The 18,805-nt window shown below is 58.7% G+C and overlaps 2 long non-coding RNA genes across 2 annotated transcripts; both read right to left on the reverse strand.

The window, feature by feature from the left end:
* Window positions 1-3,314: 3,314 nt before the first annotated feature.
* On the reverse strand, window positions 3,315-4,737 carry LOC139802731 (uncharacterized). The gene is made up of 3 exons (XR_011728769.1): window positions 4,562-4,737; window positions 4,093-4,347; window positions 3,315-3,474 (listed from the first exon to the last, which is right to left on the reverse strand). It is a non-coding gene; the product is annotated as an uncharacterized lncRNA (long non-coding RNA).
* Window positions 4,738-13,852: 9,115 nt separating this feature from the next.
* Window positions 13,853-15,275, reverse strand: LOC139802725 (uncharacterized). The gene is made up of 3 exons (XR_011728767.1): window positions 15,100-15,275; window positions 14,631-14,885; window positions 13,853-14,012 (listed from the first exon to the last, which is right to left on the reverse strand). It is a non-coding gene; the product is annotated as an uncharacterized lncRNA (long non-coding RNA).
* Between the last annotated feature and the right edge of the window lie 3,530 nt (window positions 15,276-18,805).

Below are 18,805 nucleotides of genomic sequence, written 5' to 3' on the forward strand. Positions count from 1 at the left end.
AGGTGCAGCCAGAGCCGCAGGCAGAGGGGGCCTGGGGGTACTGTGACCCCCTCCGTGCTGCTGCCAGGGCCCAGGTGGGCCGGGGGCTCCTGCAGCACCCAGGGGCTGGGGGGAAGAGGGGCCTGCAGAAGAAGCCCTGGCTGTGCCTTAGGGAAAGGGGAAGGGGGACTGAGCTCCAAGCTGTGCATTCTGCTCTGGATCAGGGACAGCCAGGAACAGCTGCACATTCACACCCTGGACACATGGAGCATCCCCTGTCCAGCCCAGGCCCTGGCACCTGGCGCTTGTCCTCACCAAAGTCTCTCCAATCAGCCAGGTCTTCTTCTTCTTGATCACCCTCTTGAGCGTCCTCCAGCCCAGGAACTTGGCACAGGTGAGGAGGGCTTTGCCAGAGGCCTGCAAAACAGCAGCAGGAGGGAGCTGGCACCACAGCTCAGAGCAGGAGACCTGTCGTCCCCCTGCTCTTGGCAAGGCTGCCAGCTGTCCCCAGCTACTTCTGGGAAGAGGCAGCTGGGGACAGAGCCTGAATGCCCGGGCTTCAATGCCCGAGGCAGGGACACGGGGCAGCCACCACCTCAGCTATGGCACTCTCACAGCCAGCACAAGAGAAATGGGCAAGAGCTGCTGAGCCGCTGCTGCTGCCAGGGCTGGGGCAGAGGGAAGGAAGGGCAAAGCAGGTGCTCAGCTTTCAGCTCTCTACCTCAGCCACACTCCTGCTCTCAGCATTCATGTGCAGGAAGAGCGAGACCACAACCCCGCGTATCGCCTCCTTCATCTCTGCCTTGTCTCTGCCCACCACAGCCTTCGTCGTGTCCCCGAAGAGGCTGAGGGAGAGCTCTTGCACCTGGCTGGACTCCTGGGAGGAAAGAAGACAGTGTGACTGCAGCAACAGCCTCTCGCCACCCACGGCGACCAGAAGCATTAGCGTGGTCAGTGTGAGGGGAGATGCTCTGGGGTTGCTGGGCTCGGGGCACCTATCTAGAAGCCGAGGCCAAGGGGAAGCCATGCTGGGTGCAGAGCCCAGCAGCCCTCCCAGCAGAGCCCAGGGCCGTGAGGAGGGCAGCAGCCCTGCCCGAGTGCTGCCCGTGGGGCTGGGCTGGAGGGCAGCTGTCCTTGTCCCTTGCCCCTCTGCGGGGTCAGGTCCCACAGCAGCCTTACATCACCAAAGAGGGGTGGGAGCTTCTGTGCCAGCAGCAGAGCGACGGGGCTGGCCTCTTTCCGCTTCAGCTGACCCATCATGGTCTGGAAGAAGACCAAGGCCTCCATCCTGACGTCCGTGGATGGATCCTTCAGGCACCTCAGGATCCTGTCCAGCAGAGATCTGCCCCGCATTTCTCTTGCCTGGAGGAAACAGAGAATTTCTGTGAGGATGGAGCAGTGGAGGAGCAGCCTGGCACAAACGCCCCGTGTGCTGAGCACCAGCCTCCCCCCCGGCTTCCCGGCAGGCGCTGCGCATGCCGATGGGGATGAAGGAGAGAGCAGGACAGCAAAGGCTCTGTGGCCCCTGCTCGGCCACCCCTCTCTCTCCGCTGACAGCCACCTCCTTCCTCTCAGCCAGGCCCAAGCCAGCGCGTTACCCGTGCCCCAGCCCCAGGCTGCCAACGCGGCTCCGCCTGACTCCACCTCGCTCACCATCTGCGGATCTCCTGACAGTGTCACCAAGCCCCCGAGTGCCCGCAGACGGATTGTCTGACTGCCATGGCTCAGGTAGGCGTGGAGGAGGCGCAGGTCACTCCAATCCTTTCCCAGGCCCTGGCAGCCCAGCAGCTGAAAGAACAACAGCGGTGAGAGACGGGCAGAGCTGCAGGACCCTGGCACTCTGCAGCTCCTGGGGCCTGGGGGCTGACACAGCCCCTCTGGGGGGGGCAGCCCTGCCTGTGGACACGTGGGGGTGCTGAGCACTGCCCCAGCAGGAAGGGCTGGATGGAGGCCCCAGGGACTGACTGGCAGCAGAGCCCTCTGTCCCAGCTCCAGGGACTGTCAGCCCACCCGGCGGCACCCGCCTGGGCCAGAGGGAAGGCTTCAGGAGCGTCTGGCAGAGGCACTGCTTCTCACCAGGCTTACCTCAGTGTAGAAAGTCATGGCATAGTTCATCTGCCATTCCCTCCTCTGAGCAAGGATCTCCTTCATGTGCTGGAACAGTAAGGCTTGCTGCTCAGCTGGGCTCTTCCTCATCTCTCTGGGCAGGGCAAGAAAAGCAGTGCTGGCAGTGAGCAGGGCAGGCAAAGCCTCGCTGGGATTGCCCTGCCCAGCCCAGCCAGGATAGCCCAGGCCAGGACACGCCTTTGCCCCCAGCCACAGCCTCCACACCACTTGCTGACAGTGCCCTGCTCTCTCCCCAGGCAGGGAGCACCCCTTGCCACTCGGATCGCTCCTGCGGCTGCAGCCCGGGGCCTGGGTGCCTGGGGACTTCTCTGCCCCCGGGGATGGGGCTGCAGAGGCACCGCTGGCTACAAAGGGCTCTCACCTGGCCAGCAATCTGACTCCTCTCTCCAGGGTCTCCGCTCGCAGCATCATGTCCCAGCCGCCCTCCTTCTGGATGTTCTGGACATGCCCTTCACAGCCAGCAGCGTGCAGCAGAACTTTAATGCCCTCCACTGCCAACCTGCGTGCAGAGCAAGGTCTAGTTACACACAGAGCAGGGGCCCTGGCCCAGGGCCCAGGGGGATGGCAGGAGAAGGGGATGGCGCACCCCAAAGGGCCGGGTTGATCAGCCCCAGGCTGCTCCTGCTCCAGCATCACTGCAGCCAGGGAAAGCTTGTAGAGCAGGGTCATGAGGAGCCTGGGGAAGAGCCCTTCCAGGATCCCCCGACAGCGGGGCCGCTGGCTGAGCCTGTACAGAACCTGGCTTGCCTGCAGAAAGACACAGGGACAGCTCTCAGTGCAAGGAAGCTGCTGTGGCGTATTTGTCCTTGGGGAGCTCAAGGGGCAGCCTTGGGGGGCTGGAACAAGGGGGCTGGTGCAGGGCAGGTCCCTGCTGGCCCCCAGGGGCTGTGTCCACAAGTGCTGGAGGAGGGGGCTGTCGGGGGCAGGCAGGGGGGGCTGCGTCTCTTTTCCTGGGGAGCCATGAACAGCCCTGAAGGTGAGCAAGGCCTGCTCTGGTCACTCACAGATGGGATAGCACAGTTTGGTCTCCAGCCCTGGATCACACTGAGCAGCCTGTCAAGGATTGTCTCAGAAGTGCTGGGCAGGGACAGCAGCGTCTCCCACATGGCCAGCGCAGCACTGCAAGCCAGAACACTCTGTTAGCAGGGCTGCCTTGCCCACTGTGCTGTGCCTGGGCTATAGAGCAAGTCCCCAGGGCTCTTGGGGCTCATACTTGTCACAGGAGGGACTGATCCTCAACAGGCTCCTAACTGTTGCCTCGGGGCAGCACTCGCTCAGCAGCCCAAGCACCGATCTCAGGACGAACTGCCCTGGTTCCGTGCACACCTCCTCCACATTTCTGTGGATGCACCTCAAGAGTTTTTCTGCCTGGAGGGAACAGAGGGGAGGATGGTGCTGCCACTGGGCTGCAACCATCCCCTCAGATGCCACACACAGGGAGGGAGGGGCCCCTCCCAGCAGCCCAAGGCCCCGGCTCCCTGGCCAGGTCCTGGTGCTCCAGTCCCAAAGATGCAGCACAGAGCTTGGGCCAGCTCCCTCCCTCCTTCCCAAGCTGCAGCTGGAAGATTTTGCCCATTGTCCTTTCAGTCCATGGAGTGGAGGTGCCAACACAAGGACTGACACCAGAGATACCCACAGAGTATCCAGGACAGTATCCATCCTGTGTCCCCGGTGACACAGGGTGTCAGGGGAACTGGAGCTTGTCTGGACCAGAGGCTCCCTTACCCTGGGACTGATAGCCACGGCTTCCTGGGAACAGCAGCAAAGCCTGGCTCTGCCTTCCTGTCCCTGGGGTCCCTCCCAGCCTCGGGGAAGAATCCCCACACCAATCTGTCATGGCCAGGAGGTGGCCAGAGCCCCTTCCCACTGCAGCCTCTGCTCCTTTCTGTGCCTCTGTACCCCTCGGGGTGCAGAGGGCTTCGGGGGAGAAGCCTCCCTGGGGGGTTTGCACGGGGGAAACTGTGACCTGCTCTGGAAATGCCAGACCTGCGAGACATCCTGCAGACTCACGAGGGTGGAGGGGCAAAGGTTGGCTATCAGAACTCTCAGACGGTCCTTGTCCTGCTCCTGCAACAAGAGAAGGTTATGGGGAGCATAACTCCAGCATAACATACGCTGGAGCAGGCACAAGGCAGGTGACAGTCTCTGTAGGTACCTCTCCTAACTCTTCTAGAGCATCCGCACACGTCTCCTGGCCCTTTGCAGCTGAACACCGAACGATGGTGGCATCAGGATTGGAATCTAACAAAGCAAGGGAGGAGGGGGAGCTGAAGGTGCTGGCAGGACTAACTGAAGGGCCCTACCTAGCACCCAGCCCCGTGCCAGCTCCCGAGGACAGAGCCAGCCCTGGGCGGGGGGGCCCAAAGAGGGGACTGGCAGGGATCAGGCCGGGGATGTGCCCAGCAGCCACTGCCATGCAGGAGCACAGCAAAGCAGCCAAAGGCCCCTCACTCACCTCTTTCCAGCAGCTGGGCCATCTTCTTTGGGATGGGGAGACCGCTCTCGTCCACCTCATCCTCCACCCAGGCCAGCCGGGGCCGGCTCAGGGACTTCTGCTCAGTCCTGAGGAAGGAGGAGAGGCCATGGGGGGTGGGCATGGGGGTGGCAGAGCTGCTGGCCCCAAGGCTGCACGGCCTGCGGGGAGAGCCTGTGGGGCGACGGGGGCTGCGTGGGGGCAGGGAGATGTCTGGGACGGGTTCTGCACGGGGCAGGGAATCTCCCGGGGATGGAGGCTCCTGGGCAGCCTCTGAAGAACCACAGCCCTCAGGGGCTGGGCAGAAGCTCCCGATGGACAAACCACAAAGGCCTTTCATGAGCCCTCACATTTGACCCCACGGTGCCCACCCAGCCCCAGCCCCTGGCTCTTACCTCTCCTGGGGACTGAGCAGCCTCTGGGGATTGCCATGGTCCTCTGGGGAACCACAGCGGCTTTCGCAAGATACAAGAACACCAGACATGGCTCAGGGCTCCTAGGCAGCTCTCTGCTCCTGTCTGATCCTATCACTGTCCTCTTGGACACTGAGCCAGGGCCACCCCAGCACTAGGAAGGGACCCGGGGTCCAGCGGTGTCACCAATGATGTAACAAAGGTCCCATTGTCACCTGGCAACCGGGCCAGGTGTGTACGGCCAGGCACTGGAACCAGCACCACACCCCGGTCTGACACGCGCAGGCACCGTAAATCACCTTTTCAGCAGCCAGCTCTCTCAGCTACTCAGTACCTTTTTTCCAGAGCGGTCCACTTGGCCACTGCCTCCATCTCTGGCCAGCTTTCCCAGCTCTCTGCCTTCTCTATTATTTCAGGAGATTGCACCATCGTCCCAACACCAAAGCAAGCAGGTGACAAGTGTCTCACCTTCATGCCAGCCAGAGTCCTTTGTACTTAAATTTCACAAGTCCTTCAGAAAAAAGGATTGAGTTTCTCTGACTCCAGTTCCTCCCCTTGTGATGAGGGAAGAGCGGCCTCACAAGGACTTGCTGCTCAAGCTTTTACAGAAGACTCTCTCCTCACCCTTTGGAGAGGATTTGCTCTCTCACCTTCATCGGAGCTCTCCCCCGCATGCTCCATCTTTGCTGTGCCTTCAATAGCACAGGGCTCAGCTGCCTTTCCTCACTGCCTGACCACAGGGGCAACCTGTGGGGAATTGGTCCCAAACCCCCACTCCCTGTCCCCCTGTGCCAGGAGGGGGAAGCAGCACTGCTTGTTGCAGGCTCTGACAGAACAGGGACAGCTACTGGGGCCACTACTGGCCAAGGGACAGCAGGAAAAGCCACTGACAAAGCTGGAGTGGAGGCCACACTTGTGCTGGAATTCTCACACCTGCATCTATGCCTACTGATAATAGGCCAACAAATTGACAATAATTAACACATAGAAAGAGGGACAGCCACTTCCAAAACCTCCCAAATCTGATGGACTCAGCTTGGCATGAAGGGAGGATGTGTCGTTTCTCAGTAAAAAAGAGATCAAAACCAAACCGTAAGTCAGTTCAGTAGGGATTGCCACAGGTAACCTGGTAGAGCCACTGCCCAGCTTACTGCAGAACAGAGCAGTGGGGTCAGACAACACAAAGCCAGTGCCCTTTGCCCAGCACCCCCAGTCAAGAAGAAACAAACAGACTAAAGAGCTTTACAGAACAAATTGTATCCTATAGAGCAAGTTGGGCAACAATGAGGATGAGCCTTTATTACCCAGGCTGCCCCAGCACCTCACCTTAAGCACAGGGGACATGCACAACCCTGCTTACAGGATTGGCTGGGTCCCACTATCTCTTTTAGGGAAAACGAGAGCAACTGTCCCCTGGTTAAACCCCCCACTTTCTTCTGAGGGGAAGAGGAAAAAGGGAATGAGGGAGAGAGACTTAAAGGTTGGAAGAAAAGCAGTAGCACAAATTTCATGAAGAAGGAATAGGGAGAGTGAATTACAAAGATGTACAACACAGATAAATATGGAAACTGCCTCCTCAGTTGGTAATCCTGGCTCCACCACACTTGTCCCCCACTGGACTCAGCAGCAGAGAGGAGGGCTGCCCAAGTGACAGACCCCAACAGCCTTACAGCAACCAAACTGGTCCTGACTGGCAAGGCAGAAGACCACCTGTCTCCATGAACTCTGTTCTTCTACAGCACAGAAACAAGAAAGAGCGGCAGCAGCAGCAGCACAGCATGCAGCACGAAACAAACAGGCCCCAACCCAGCCAACACACCAGCCAGAAAAGCCACCAGGGGATTCTTTTCAGACCCGTTTCATACAGAGCACCATGGGAAGGAATACTGGCATTAGCCCACTTGGGTCGCCTGAACCTTCCTCTCCACCCCAGGGGCACAGCTGCTCCCCATTCTCACTGCCACGTCAGCACCTGACACTGCCCTGTCCCAGGCACCTTTTTCTCCTGCTCCTCTCAGACCAGGACACTCCTGGAGATCCAACGAGCCCAGTGAAGCTCCAGGCTCTAACCTGCACCCAAGATAAACACTGCCCTCCTCTCTAAATAATAACCCTTCCATTTCCACCCTCCAAACACAGTGTTTCTTGCTCGTGGCCGGGGCTGCTGCGGGGCTCCGACACGGAGGGGACTCAGCCAGGACACTGTGTGCTCAGGGGCTGCACAGAGAGGAGTTGGGCACCAACAGTTCCTATTGTTATAAATGACCGAGACTCAATATTCTGTTACTGGTTTAATTTAATTAATAAAATTGCAATAAGCAAAACAGCGCTGGGTGCGTGGGCAGTCTCCGCTCCACTCACACGCACGCACTTAAAGCTCTGGAATTACCTTTTATTGCTTACAAGTCTCTGCATACTCAAAAGGAGGTGGGTTTACATACGTATTCATCATAGGCAGAGTCTGGGCGGAGTCTGGTTTTGGGGGTCGTCAGGGGGTCTTTGGATGAAGTAAGAAGTCTTCCTCAAGCTTGAAGTTTTTGCCTTTCTTGGTTTCGCTGACTTCATTATATTGCTACAAGGTGATATCAGACCCTAGCCATAACTTTCCCCTCATCTGCTGGTTGTGACATCTTTTTGTTCTTCTTGTGCAGATGTTTGCATTCCTTCGGTGCCCCGTTAGCCTTGGCAGTGCCTTGTTTTAAGAACAGGACCTACACTTTTAATTATCTCTGAGACAGAAGGTAGCCTTGTTAGGGCCTTGTTTTGTTCACACTGTTTCAGTGGAAAAATTACATGTCTCAACTGCTTTGCTTAGCCCCACATTCACTTCTTACTCAGTTCAATTCTTTTCCTGAATTTTACTGGTTAGGAATACAAATTCATCAGCATACATTACACTCTTCTTCCTCTGCAGGACACCACCCAGAACTGCACACAAAGCTGGAGCTCCACAGCACTGCTCAGACTCAGTCTACCTGAGAATCATCAAACCACAGACAGCTCTGTCTTTTTCCCCAAAGTCTCTGAGGGAAGCTGCCACTGAGCAGCCTGACTGTGACACCGCAGGGATACACAGTGTTCTGCCTCTACAATCACAGGAGTGGCGAGAAAATGGAGCCTGGACAACTCCTAGGATTCTGTGATGCGTGGAGCCCAGGATCACCCATCGGTCCCAGGATCAGAGCCCAGGTCCCATCCAACAGATTTCACCACACGCTGTACTTTCCAAACACCACATTTTATTTGGGGACCTTTTTGACCTGTTGGTAGCTATCCCGGAGGCCAGGAGGCTGCACCTCCTGCTGCTCTGACGAGACAAGGAAAGCAGCTCTGGCTCAGCTCTGCCCTGCCCAGCTGTCCCAAGCCACCTGGGCCCACACGGTGACGCTGACCCTGCCCAGCACAGCTGGAACCTCCTGTAGCCTCTTGGGCCGCTGGTGATGAATCCATTGCCAAACAGCCTCCAACAGGGTATCTTGCTTGGGTGTCTGAATCCAGCTGCTCTAGGTCTCTGTGGGAGAGTTCAAAAACTCTGCAGACACCCTGGTGACCTCCTGGAAGTGACAGAAGAGGAATGCAGCAGCTGCTTCTCAGAGCTTGGGAGAGCTGGAATCAGTTGGGAGTCTCCAGATGCTGATGCAATTCCTCACCTGGAGGTGGGCTGGAAGAACTCAGCACCAGCTGATGATGCCCATGACACGCAGCAGGAACTGCTGCGAGGAGCAAAACGTTCATCATCCTCCTCAGCTGTGCCCAGGACTGCCCTGGTGTAGCTGTGCTTGGTGACGAGGCACATCATTTCAGGTGAAACACCCTCCATTTTACACTCTGCCCTGTTCCTGCAGCTTTCCAAAAAAGCCCTGAAGACAAAGCAGTGCTAGGGTTTAAAGGAGCTTTTTTGCTGAGGTAAACCCTAACTCCCTTCTGCCCTCTGCCTCCTGGCACCACCACCCTAAAGAAGGGTAACCTAATGGCTGTCCAACAAGTCGGGGCCAGGGCACTCACAGGGCTCAGCGGATGTGCAGGTAGCAGGAGAGGCCAGGACAAATGCTGTGTGCTCTGCAGGCTCTGGGTGCTGCCTGTGCAAAGGGCGTCATGGCACGGGGCTGCTTCTTCCATCTTGATTCCCACGCTGCCGTCTGCGCCAGGAGCCCTTAGGTCAGGGACAATTTCTCAACGCCATCTTCCCACCAGGACCTTCGGCCCAGCGCAGCCACTTCCTCCTGCTGGGATGACATTAGGGAGGTTTAACTGGGAGAGCCAGGGCACAGGAGAGTTCTGGGGGCGCTCGTTTGGACAGAGACAGTCGGGCACAGCCCAGGGGTGCACGTGAGGGTCTGGGGAACAGCAGCCGTGACGGGGCGGTGGTGAAAGTACCGTCAGGAAGACGGGGGCAGCAAGATTGTCCTTGACCCATCTCATCATCAGCAGAAGCACAGGCCTCGGAAGGACCATCTTGATCTCTCCAGCTCCCTCACGCTCTGCAGGACGTGCAAGGTCTGGCCTGCTAAGGCCCTGACTGAGGGATCAGGGTCGTAATCCAAGCAACTGAGGGCTGCAACAGAAAGAAAGAGAGCAGCAGTGGTGAAACCCTGCTGTCTGCACAGCCCCTCCTGTGCAAGCCCATCCCTCTCTTTACCTGACTAGGAGGAGCAGCTGGGACCAAGGGAGCAGCTGGAAGCTGCTGCTCAGGAATCCCAGGCTCCCAGACTGGGTTGGGCTGGAAGGGACCTTCTTAAGGATCGCCTAGTGCCAACCCCCCACCTCGGGCAGGGACACCTCCCACTAGGCTGGGGAGCTCCAAGCCACTGCCAGCCTGGCCATGAACACTTCCAGGGATGGGACAGTCACAGCTTCTCCCTCCCTCCTTTCCCTGCTGCAGGGGAGCCAGGAATGGCAGCACCCTGCCCAGGCTCTCTCCCCTGCCCCACCAGCACCCCTCTGACCCTACTCACCATCCCACACAAGCTCCAGCGTCCGCTTGGATTGATTCCACCCCAGGTGCCGCGCAGCAGTCCCTGTGCACAGAGCTCCCGTCAGACCTCCCCCTCCCCAGCACTGCGGCAGCACAGCCCCCGGCCCGGCCGGCTCGGCCGCACACCCTCCTGCCCAGCACTCTGCGGGGATGGCCCCGGGCAAGTCCCCGAGGGCGCTGCTGACACTGAGCCGGGCGGCCACCGAGGCCTGGGCAGGGCAGCGGGAGGCCAGGGCCCCGCCCGGGACAGCCACAGGGCTGCTCCTGGTGCCAGGGCAGCGCTGGGGGCTGGGGCTGGGCTGCCAGAAGAGGGTCCCCCGGGGGCTGTGGCTCACCTATGAACCTGATGGCCTCCTCTCTCACGCTGGCCTGAGAGTCCCACAGGTAGTGCAGGCTGAAGCACACGTAGTCTTCCACTCTGCTCCTGTCCTGCTTCAGCTGGAGAGTGCCCGAGGTCACGTCATGGGGCTGGCAGAGACCATTCCCCGTCTGCCAGAGCAATCCCTCTGCCCATCCCACCCCTTCCCCCCCAGGCCATTCCTTTCTGCCAGCCAGGAGCCCCGGGGGGCTGAGGTGCAGCCAGAGCCGCAGGCAGAGGGGGCCTGGGGGTACTGTGACCCCCTCCGTGCTGCTGCCAGGGCCCAGGTGGGCCGGGGGCTCCTGCAGCACCCAGGGGCTGGGGGGAAGAGGGGCCTGCAGAAGAAGCCCTGGCTGTGCCTTAGGGAAAGGGGAAGGGGGACTGAGCTCCAAGCTGTGCATTCTGCTCTGGATCAGGGACAGCCAGGAACAGCTGCACATTCACACCCTGGACACATGGAGCATCCCCTGTCCAGCCCAGGCCCTGGCACCTGGCGCTTGTCCTCACCAAAGTCTCTCCAATCAGCCAGGTCTTCTTCTTCTTGATCACCCTCTTGAGCGTCCTCCAGCCCAGGAACTTGGCACAGGTGAGGAGGGCTTTGCCAGAGGCCTGCAAAACAGCAGCAGGAGGGAGCTGGCACCACAGCTCAGAGCAGGAGACCTGTCGTCCCCCTGCTCTTGGCAAGGCTGCCAGCTGTCCCCAGCTACTTCTGGGAAGAGGCAGCTGGGGACAGAGCCTGAATGCCCGGGCTTCAATGCCCGAGGCAGGGACACGGGGCAGCCACCACCTCAGCTATGGCACTCTCACAGCCAGCACAAGAGAAATGGGCAAGAGCTGCTGAGCCGCTGCTGCTGCCAGGGCTGGGGCAGAGGGAAGGAAGGGCAAAGCAGGTGCTCAGCTTTCAGCTCTCTACCTCAGCCACACTCCTGCTCTCAGCATTCATGTGCAGGAAGAGCGAGACCACAACCCCGCGTATCGCCTCCTTCATCTCTGCCTTGTCTCTGCCCACCACAGCCTTCGTCGTGTCCCCGAAGAGGCTGAGGGAGAGCTCTTGCACCTGGCTGGACTCCTGGGAGGAAAGAAGACAGTGTGACTGCAGCAACAGCCTCTCGCCACCCACGGCGACCAGAAGCATTAGCGTGGTCAGTGTGAGGGGAGATGCTCTGGGGTTGCTGGGCTCGGGGCACCTATCTAGAAGCCGAGGCCAAGGGGAAGCCATGCTGGGTGCAGAGCCCAGCAGCCCTCCCAGCAGAGCCCAGGGCCGTGAGGAGGGCAGCAGCCCTGCCCGAGTGCTGCCCGTGGGGCTGGGCTGGAGGGCAGCTGTCCTTGTCCCTTGCCCCTCTGCGGGGTCAGGTCCCACAGCAGCCTTACATCACCAAAGAGGGGTGGGAGCTTCTGTGCCAGCAGCAGAGCGACGGGGCTGGCCTCTTTCCGCTTCAGCTGACCCATCATGGTCTGGAAGAAGACCAAGGCCTCCATCCTGACGTCCGTGGATGGATCCTTCAGGCACCTCAGGATCCTGTCCAGCAGAGATCTGCCCCGCATTTCTCTTGCCTGGAGGAAACAGAGAATTTCTGTGAGGATGGAGCAGTGGAGGAGCAGCCTGGCACAAACGCCCCGTGTGCTGAGCACCAGCCTCCCCCCCGGCTTCCCGGCAGGCGCTGCGCATGCCGATGGGGATGAAGGAGAGAGCAGGACAGCAAAGGCTCTGTGGCCCCTGCTCGGCCACCCCTCTCTCTCCGCTGACAGCCACCTCCTTCCTCTCAGCCAGGCCCAAGCCAGCGCGTTACCCGTGCCCCAGCCCCAGGCTGCCAACGCGGCTCCGCCTGACTCCACCTCGCTCACCATCTGCGGATCTCCTGACAGTGTCACCAAGCCCCCGAGTGCCCGCAGACGGATTGTCTGACTGCCATGGCTCAGGTAGGCGTGGAGGAGGCGCAGGTCACTCCAATCCTTTCCCAGGCCCTGGCAGCCCAGCAGCTGAAAGAACAACAGCGGTGAGAGACGGGCAGAGCTGCAGGACCCTGGCACTCTGCAGCTCCTGGGGCCTGGGGGCTGACACAGCCCCTCTGGGGGGGGCAGCCCTGCCTGTGGACACGTGGGGGTGCTGAGCACTGCCCCAGCAGGAAGGGCTGGATGGAGGCCCCAGGGACTGACTGGCAGCAGAGCCCTCTGTCCCAGCTCCAGGGACTGTCAGCCCACCCGGCGGCACCCGCCTGGGCCAGAGGGAAGGCTTCAGGAGCGTCTGGCAGAGGCACTGCTTCTCACCAGGCTTACCTCAGTGTAGAAAGTCATGGCATAGTTCATCTGCCATTCCCTCCTCTGAGCAAGGATCTCCTTCATGTGCTGGAACAGTAAGGCTTGCTGCTCAGCTGGGCTCTTCCTCATCTCTCTGGGCAGGGCAAGAAAAGCAGTGCTGGCAGTGAGCAGGGCAGGCAAAGCCTCGCTGGGATTGCCCTGCCCAGCCCAGCCAGGATAGCCCAGGCCAGGACACGCCTTTGCCCCCAGCCACAGCCTCCACACCACTTGCTGACAGTGCCCTGCTCTCTCCCCAGGCAGGGAGCACCCCTTGCCACTCGGATCGCTCCTGCGGCTGCAGCCCGGGGCCTGGGTGCCTGGGGACTTCTCTGCCCCCGGGGATGGGGCTGCAGAGGCACCGCTGGCTACAAAGGGCTCTCACCTGGCCAGCAATCTGACTCCTCTCTCCAGGGTCTCCGCTCGCAGCATCATGTCCCAGCCGCCCTCCTTCTGGATGTTCTGGACATGCCCTTCACAGCCAGCAGCGTGCAGCAGAACTTTAATGCCCTCCACTGCCAACCTGCGTGCAGAGCAAGGTCTAGTTACACACAGAGCAGGGGCCCTGGCCCAGGGCCCAGGGGGATGGCAGGAGAAGGGGATGGCGCACCCCAAAGGGCCGGGTTGATCAGCCCCAGGCTGCTCCTGCTCCAGCATCACTGCAGCCAGGGAAAGCTTGTAGAGCAGGGTCATGAGGAGCCTGGGGAAGAGCCCTTCCAGGATCCCCCGACAGCGGGGCCGCTGGCTGAGCCTGTACAGAACCTGGCTTGCCTGCAGAAAGACACAGGGACAGCTCTCAGTGCAAGGAAGCTGCTGTGGCGTATTTGTCCTTGGGGAGCTCAAGGGGCAGCCTTGGGGGGCTGGAACAAGGGGGCTGGTGCAGGGCAGGTCCCTGCTGGCCCCCAGGGGCTGTGTCCACAAGTGCTGGAGGAGGGGGCTGTCGGGGGCAGGCAGGGGGGGCTGCGTCTCTTTTCCTGGGGAGCCATGAACAGCCCTGAAGGTGAGCAAGGCCTGCTCTGGTCACTCACAGATGGGATAGCACAGTTTGGTCTCCAGCCCTGGATCACACTGAGCAGCCTGTCAAGGATTGTCTCAGAAGTGCTGGGCAGGGACAGCAGCGTCTCCCACATGGCCAGCGCAGCACTGCAAGCCAGAACACTCTGTTAGCAGGGCTGCCTTGCCCACTGTGCTGTGCCTGGGCTATAGAGCAAGTCCCCAGGGCTCTTGGGGCTCATACTTGTCACAGGAGGGACTGATCCTCAACAGGCTCCTAACTGTTGCCTCGGGGCAGCACTCGCTCAGCAGCCCAAGCACCGATCTCAGGACGAACTGCCCTGGTTCCGTGCACACCTCCTCCACGTTTCTGTGGATGCACCTCAAGAGTTTTTCTGCCTGGAGGGAACAGAGGGGAGGATGGTGCTGCCACTGGGCTGCAACCATCCCCTCAGATGCCACACACAGGGAGGGAGGGGCCCCTCCCAGCAGCCCAAGGCCCCGGCTCCCTGGCCAGGTCCTGGTGCTCCAGTCCCAAAGATGCAGCACAGAGCTTGGGCCAGCTCCCTCCCTCCTTCCCAAGCTGCAGCTGGAAGATTTTGCCCATTGTCCTTTCAGTCCATGGAGTGGAGGTGGCAACACAAGGACTGACACCAGAGATACCCACAGAGTATCCAGGACAGTATCCATCCTGTGTCCCCGGTGACACAGGGTGTCAGGGGAACTGGAGCTTGTCTGGACCAGAGGCTCCCTTACCCTGGGACTGATAGCCACGGCTTCCTGGGAACAGCAGCAAAGCCTGGCTCTGCCTTCCTGTCCCTGGGGTCCCTCCCAGCCTCGGGGAAGAATCCCCACACCAATCTGTCATGGCCAGGAGGTGGCCAGAGCCCCTTCCCACTGCAGCCTCTGCTCCTTTCTGTGCCTCTGTACCCCTCGGGGTGCAGAGGGCTTCGGGGGAGAAGCCTCCCTGGGGGGTTTGCACGGGGGAAACTGTGACCTGCTCTGGAAATGCCAGACCTGCGAGACATCCTGCAGACTCACGAGGGTGGAGGGGCAAAGGTTGGCTATCAGAACTCTCAGACGGTCCTTGTCCTGCTCCTGCAACAAGAGAAGGTTATGGGGAGCATAACTCCAGCATAACATACGCTGGAGCAGGCACAAGGCAGGTGACAGTCTCTGTAGGTACCTCTCCTAACTCTTCTAGAGCATCCGCACACGTCTCCTGGCCCTTTGCAGCTGAACACCGAACGATGGTGGCATCAGGATTGGAATCTAACAAAGCAAGGGAGGAGGGGGAGCTGAAGGTGCTGGCAGGACTAACTGAAGGGCCCTACCTAGCACCCAGCCCCGTGCCAGCTCCCGAGGACAGAGCCAGCCCTGGGCGGGGGGGCCCAAAGAGGGGACTGGCAGGGATCAGGCCGGGGATGTGCCCAGCAGCCACTGCCATGCAGGAGCACAGCAAAGCAGCCAAAGGCCCCTCACTCACCTCTTTCCAGCAGCTGGGCCATCTTCTTTGGGATGGGGAGACCGCTCTCGTCCACCTCATCCTCCACCCAGGCCAGCCGGGGCCGGCTCAGGGACTTCTGCTCAGTCCTGAGGAAGGAGGAGAGGCCATGGGGGGTGGGCATGGGGGTGGCAGAGCTGCTGGCCCCAAGGCTGCACGGCCTGCGGGGAGAGCCTGTGGGGCGACGGGGGCTGCGTGGGGGCAGGGAGATGTCTGGGACGGGTTCTGCACGGGGCAGGGAATCTCCCGGGGATGGAGGCTCCTGGGCAGCCTCTGAAGAACCACAGCCCTCAGGGGCTGGGCAGAAGCTCCCGATGGACAAACCACAAAGGCCTTTCATGAGCCCTCACATTTGACCCCACGGTGCCCACCCAGCCCCAGCCCCTGGCTCTTACCTCTCCTGGGGACTGAGCAGCCTCTGGGGATTGCCATGGTCCTCTGGGGAACCACAGCGGCTTTCGCAAGATACAAGAACACCAGACATGGCTCAGGGCTCCTAGGCAGCTCTCTGCTCCTGTCTGATCCTATCACTGTCCTCTTGGACACTGAGCCAGGGCCACCCCAGCACTAGGAAGGGACCCGGGGTCCAGCGGTGTCACCAATGATGTAACAAAGGTCCCATTGTCACCTGGCAACCGGGCCAGGTGTGTACGGCCAGGCACTGGAACCAGCACCACACCCCGGTCTGACACGCGCAGGCACCGTAAATCACCTTTTCAGCAGCCAGCTCTCTCAGCTACTCAGTACCTTTTTTCCAGAGCGGTCCACTTGGCCACTGCCTCCATCTCTGGCCAGCTTTCCCAGCTCTCTGCCTTCTCTATTATTTCAGGAGATTGCACCATCGTCCCAACACCAAAGCAAGCAGGTGACAAGTGTCTCACCTTCATGCCAGCCAGAGTCCTTTGTACTTAAATTTCACAAGTCCTTCAGAAAAAAGGATTGAGTTTCTCTGACTCCAGTTCCTCCCCTTGTGATGAGGGAAGAGCGGCCTCACAAGGACTTGCTGCTCAAGCTTTTACAGAAGACTCTCTCCTCACCCTTTGGAGAGGATTTGCTCTCTCACCTTCATCGGAGCTCTCCCCCGCATGCTCCATCTTTGCTGTGCCTTCAGTAGCACAGGGCTCAGCTGCCTTTCCTCACTGCCTGACCACAGGGGCAGCCTGTGGGGAATTGGTCCCAAACCCCCACTCCCTGTCCCCCTGTGCCAGGAGGGGGAAGCAGCACTGCTTGTTGCAGGCTCTGACAGAACAGGGACAGCTACTGGGGCCACTACTGGCCAAGGGACAGCAGGAAAAGCCACTGACAAAGCTGGAGTGGAGGCCACACTTGTGCTGGAATTCTCACACCTGCATCTATGCCTACTGATAATAGGCCAACAAATTGACAATAATTAACACATAGAAAGAGGGACAGCCACTTCCAAAACCTCCCAAATCTGATGGACTCAGCTTGGCATGAAGGGAGGATGTGTCGTTTCTCAGTAAAAAAGAGATCAAAACCAAACCGTAAGTCAGTTCAGTAGGGATTGCCACAGGTAACCTGGTAGAGCCACTGCCCAGCTTACTGCAGAACAGAGCAGTGGGGTCAGACAACACAAAGCCAGTGCCCTTTGCCCAGCACCCCCAGTCAAGAAGAAACAAACAGACTAAAGAGCTTTACAGAACAAATTGTATCCTATAGAGCAAGTTGGGCAACAATGAGGATGAGCCTTTATTACCCAGGCTGCCCCAGCACCTCACCTTAAGCACAGGGGACATGCACAACCCTGCTTACAGGATTGGCTGGGTCCCACTATCTCTTTTAGGGAAAACGAGAGCAACTGTCCCCTGGTTAAACCCCCCACTTTCTTCTGAGGGGAAGAGGAAAAAGGGAATGAGGGAGAGAGACTTAAAGGTTGGAAGAAAAGCAGTAGCACAAATTTCATGAAGAAGGAATAGGGAGAGTGAATTACAAAGATGTACAACACAGATAAATATGGAAACTGCCTCCTCAGTTGGTAATCCTGGCTCCACCACACTTGTCCCCCACTGGACTCAGCAGCAGAGAGGAGGGCTGCCCAAGTGACAGACCCCAACAGCCTTACAGCAACCAAACTGGTCCTGACTGGCAAGGCAGAAGACCACCTGTCTCCATGAACTCTGTTCTTCTACAGCACAGAAACAAGAAAGAGCGGCAGCAGCAGCAGCACAGCATGCAGCACGAAACAAACAGGCCCCAACCCAGCCAACACACCAGCCAGAAAAGCCACCAGGGGATTCTTTTCAGACCCGTTTCATACAGAGCACCATGGGAAGGAATACTGGCATTAGCCCACTTGGGTCGCCTGAACCTTCCTCTCCACCCCAGGGGCACAGCTGCTCCCCATTCTCACTGCCACGTCAGCACCTGACACTGCCCTGTCCCAGGCACCTTTTTCTCCTGCTCCTCTCAGACCAGGACACTCCTGGAGATCCAACGAGCCCAGTGAAGCTCCAGGCTCTAACCTGCACCCAAGATAAACACTGCCCTCCTCTCTAAATAATAACCCTTCCATTTCCACCCTCCAAACACAGTGTTTCTTGCTCGTGGCCGGGGCTGCTGCGGGGCTCCGACACGGAGGGGACTCAGCCAGGACACTGCGTGCTCAGGGGCTGCACAGAGAGGAGTTGGGCACCAACAGTTCCTATTGTTATAAATGACCGAGACTCAATATTCTGTTACTGGTTTAATTTAATTAATAAAATTGCAATAAGCAAAACAGCGCTGGGTGCGTGGGCAGTCTCCGCTCCACTCACACGCACGCACTTAAAGCTCTGGAATTACCTTTTATTGCTTACAAGTCTCTGCATACTCAAAAGGAGGTGGGTTTACATACGTATTCATAGGATTACATCATGCCATTATAATATTCATCATAGGCAGAGTCTGGGCGGAGTCTGGTTTTGGGGGTCGTCAGGGGGTCTTTGGATGAAGTAAGAAGTCTTCCTCAAGCTTGAAGTTTTTGCCTTTCTTGGTTTCGCTGACTTCATTATATTGCTACAAGGTGATATCAGACCCTAGCCATAACTTTCCCCTCATCTGCTGGTTGTGACATCTTTTTGTTCTTCTTGTGCAGATGTTCGCATTCCTTCGGTGCCCCGTTAGCCTTGGCAGTGCCTTGTTTTAAGAACAGGACCTACACTTTTAATTATCTCTGAGACAGAAGGTAGCCTTGTTAGGGCCTTGTTTTGTTCACACTGTTTCAGTGGAAAAATTACATGTCTCAACTGCTTTGCTTAGCCCCACATTCACTTCTTACTCAGTTCAATTCTTTTCCTGAATTTTACTGGTTAGGAATACAAATTCATCAGCATACATTACACTCTTCTTCCTCTGCAGGACACCACCCAGAACTGCACACAAAGCTGGAGCTCCACAGCACTGCTCAGACTCAGTCTACCTGAGAATCATCAAACCACAGACAGCTCTGTCTTTTTCCCCAAAGTCTCTGAGGGAAGCTGCCACTGAGCAGCCTGACTGTGACACCGCAGGGATACACAGTGTTCTGCCTCTACAATCACAGGAGTGGCGAGAAAATGGAGCCTGGACAACTCCTAGGATTCTGTGATGCGTGGAGCCCAGGATCACCCATCGGTCCCAGGATCAGAGCCCAGGTCCCATCCAACAGATTTCACCACACGCTGTACTTTCCAAACACCACATTTTATTT

Source organism: Heliangelus exortis, chromosome 14 (assembly GCF_036169615.1).
Source record: "Heliangelus exortis chromosome 14, bHelExo1.hap1, whole genome shotgun sequence".
NCBI lineage: Eukaryota > Metazoa > Chordata > Aves > Apodiformes > Trochilidae > Heliangelus > Heliangelus exortis.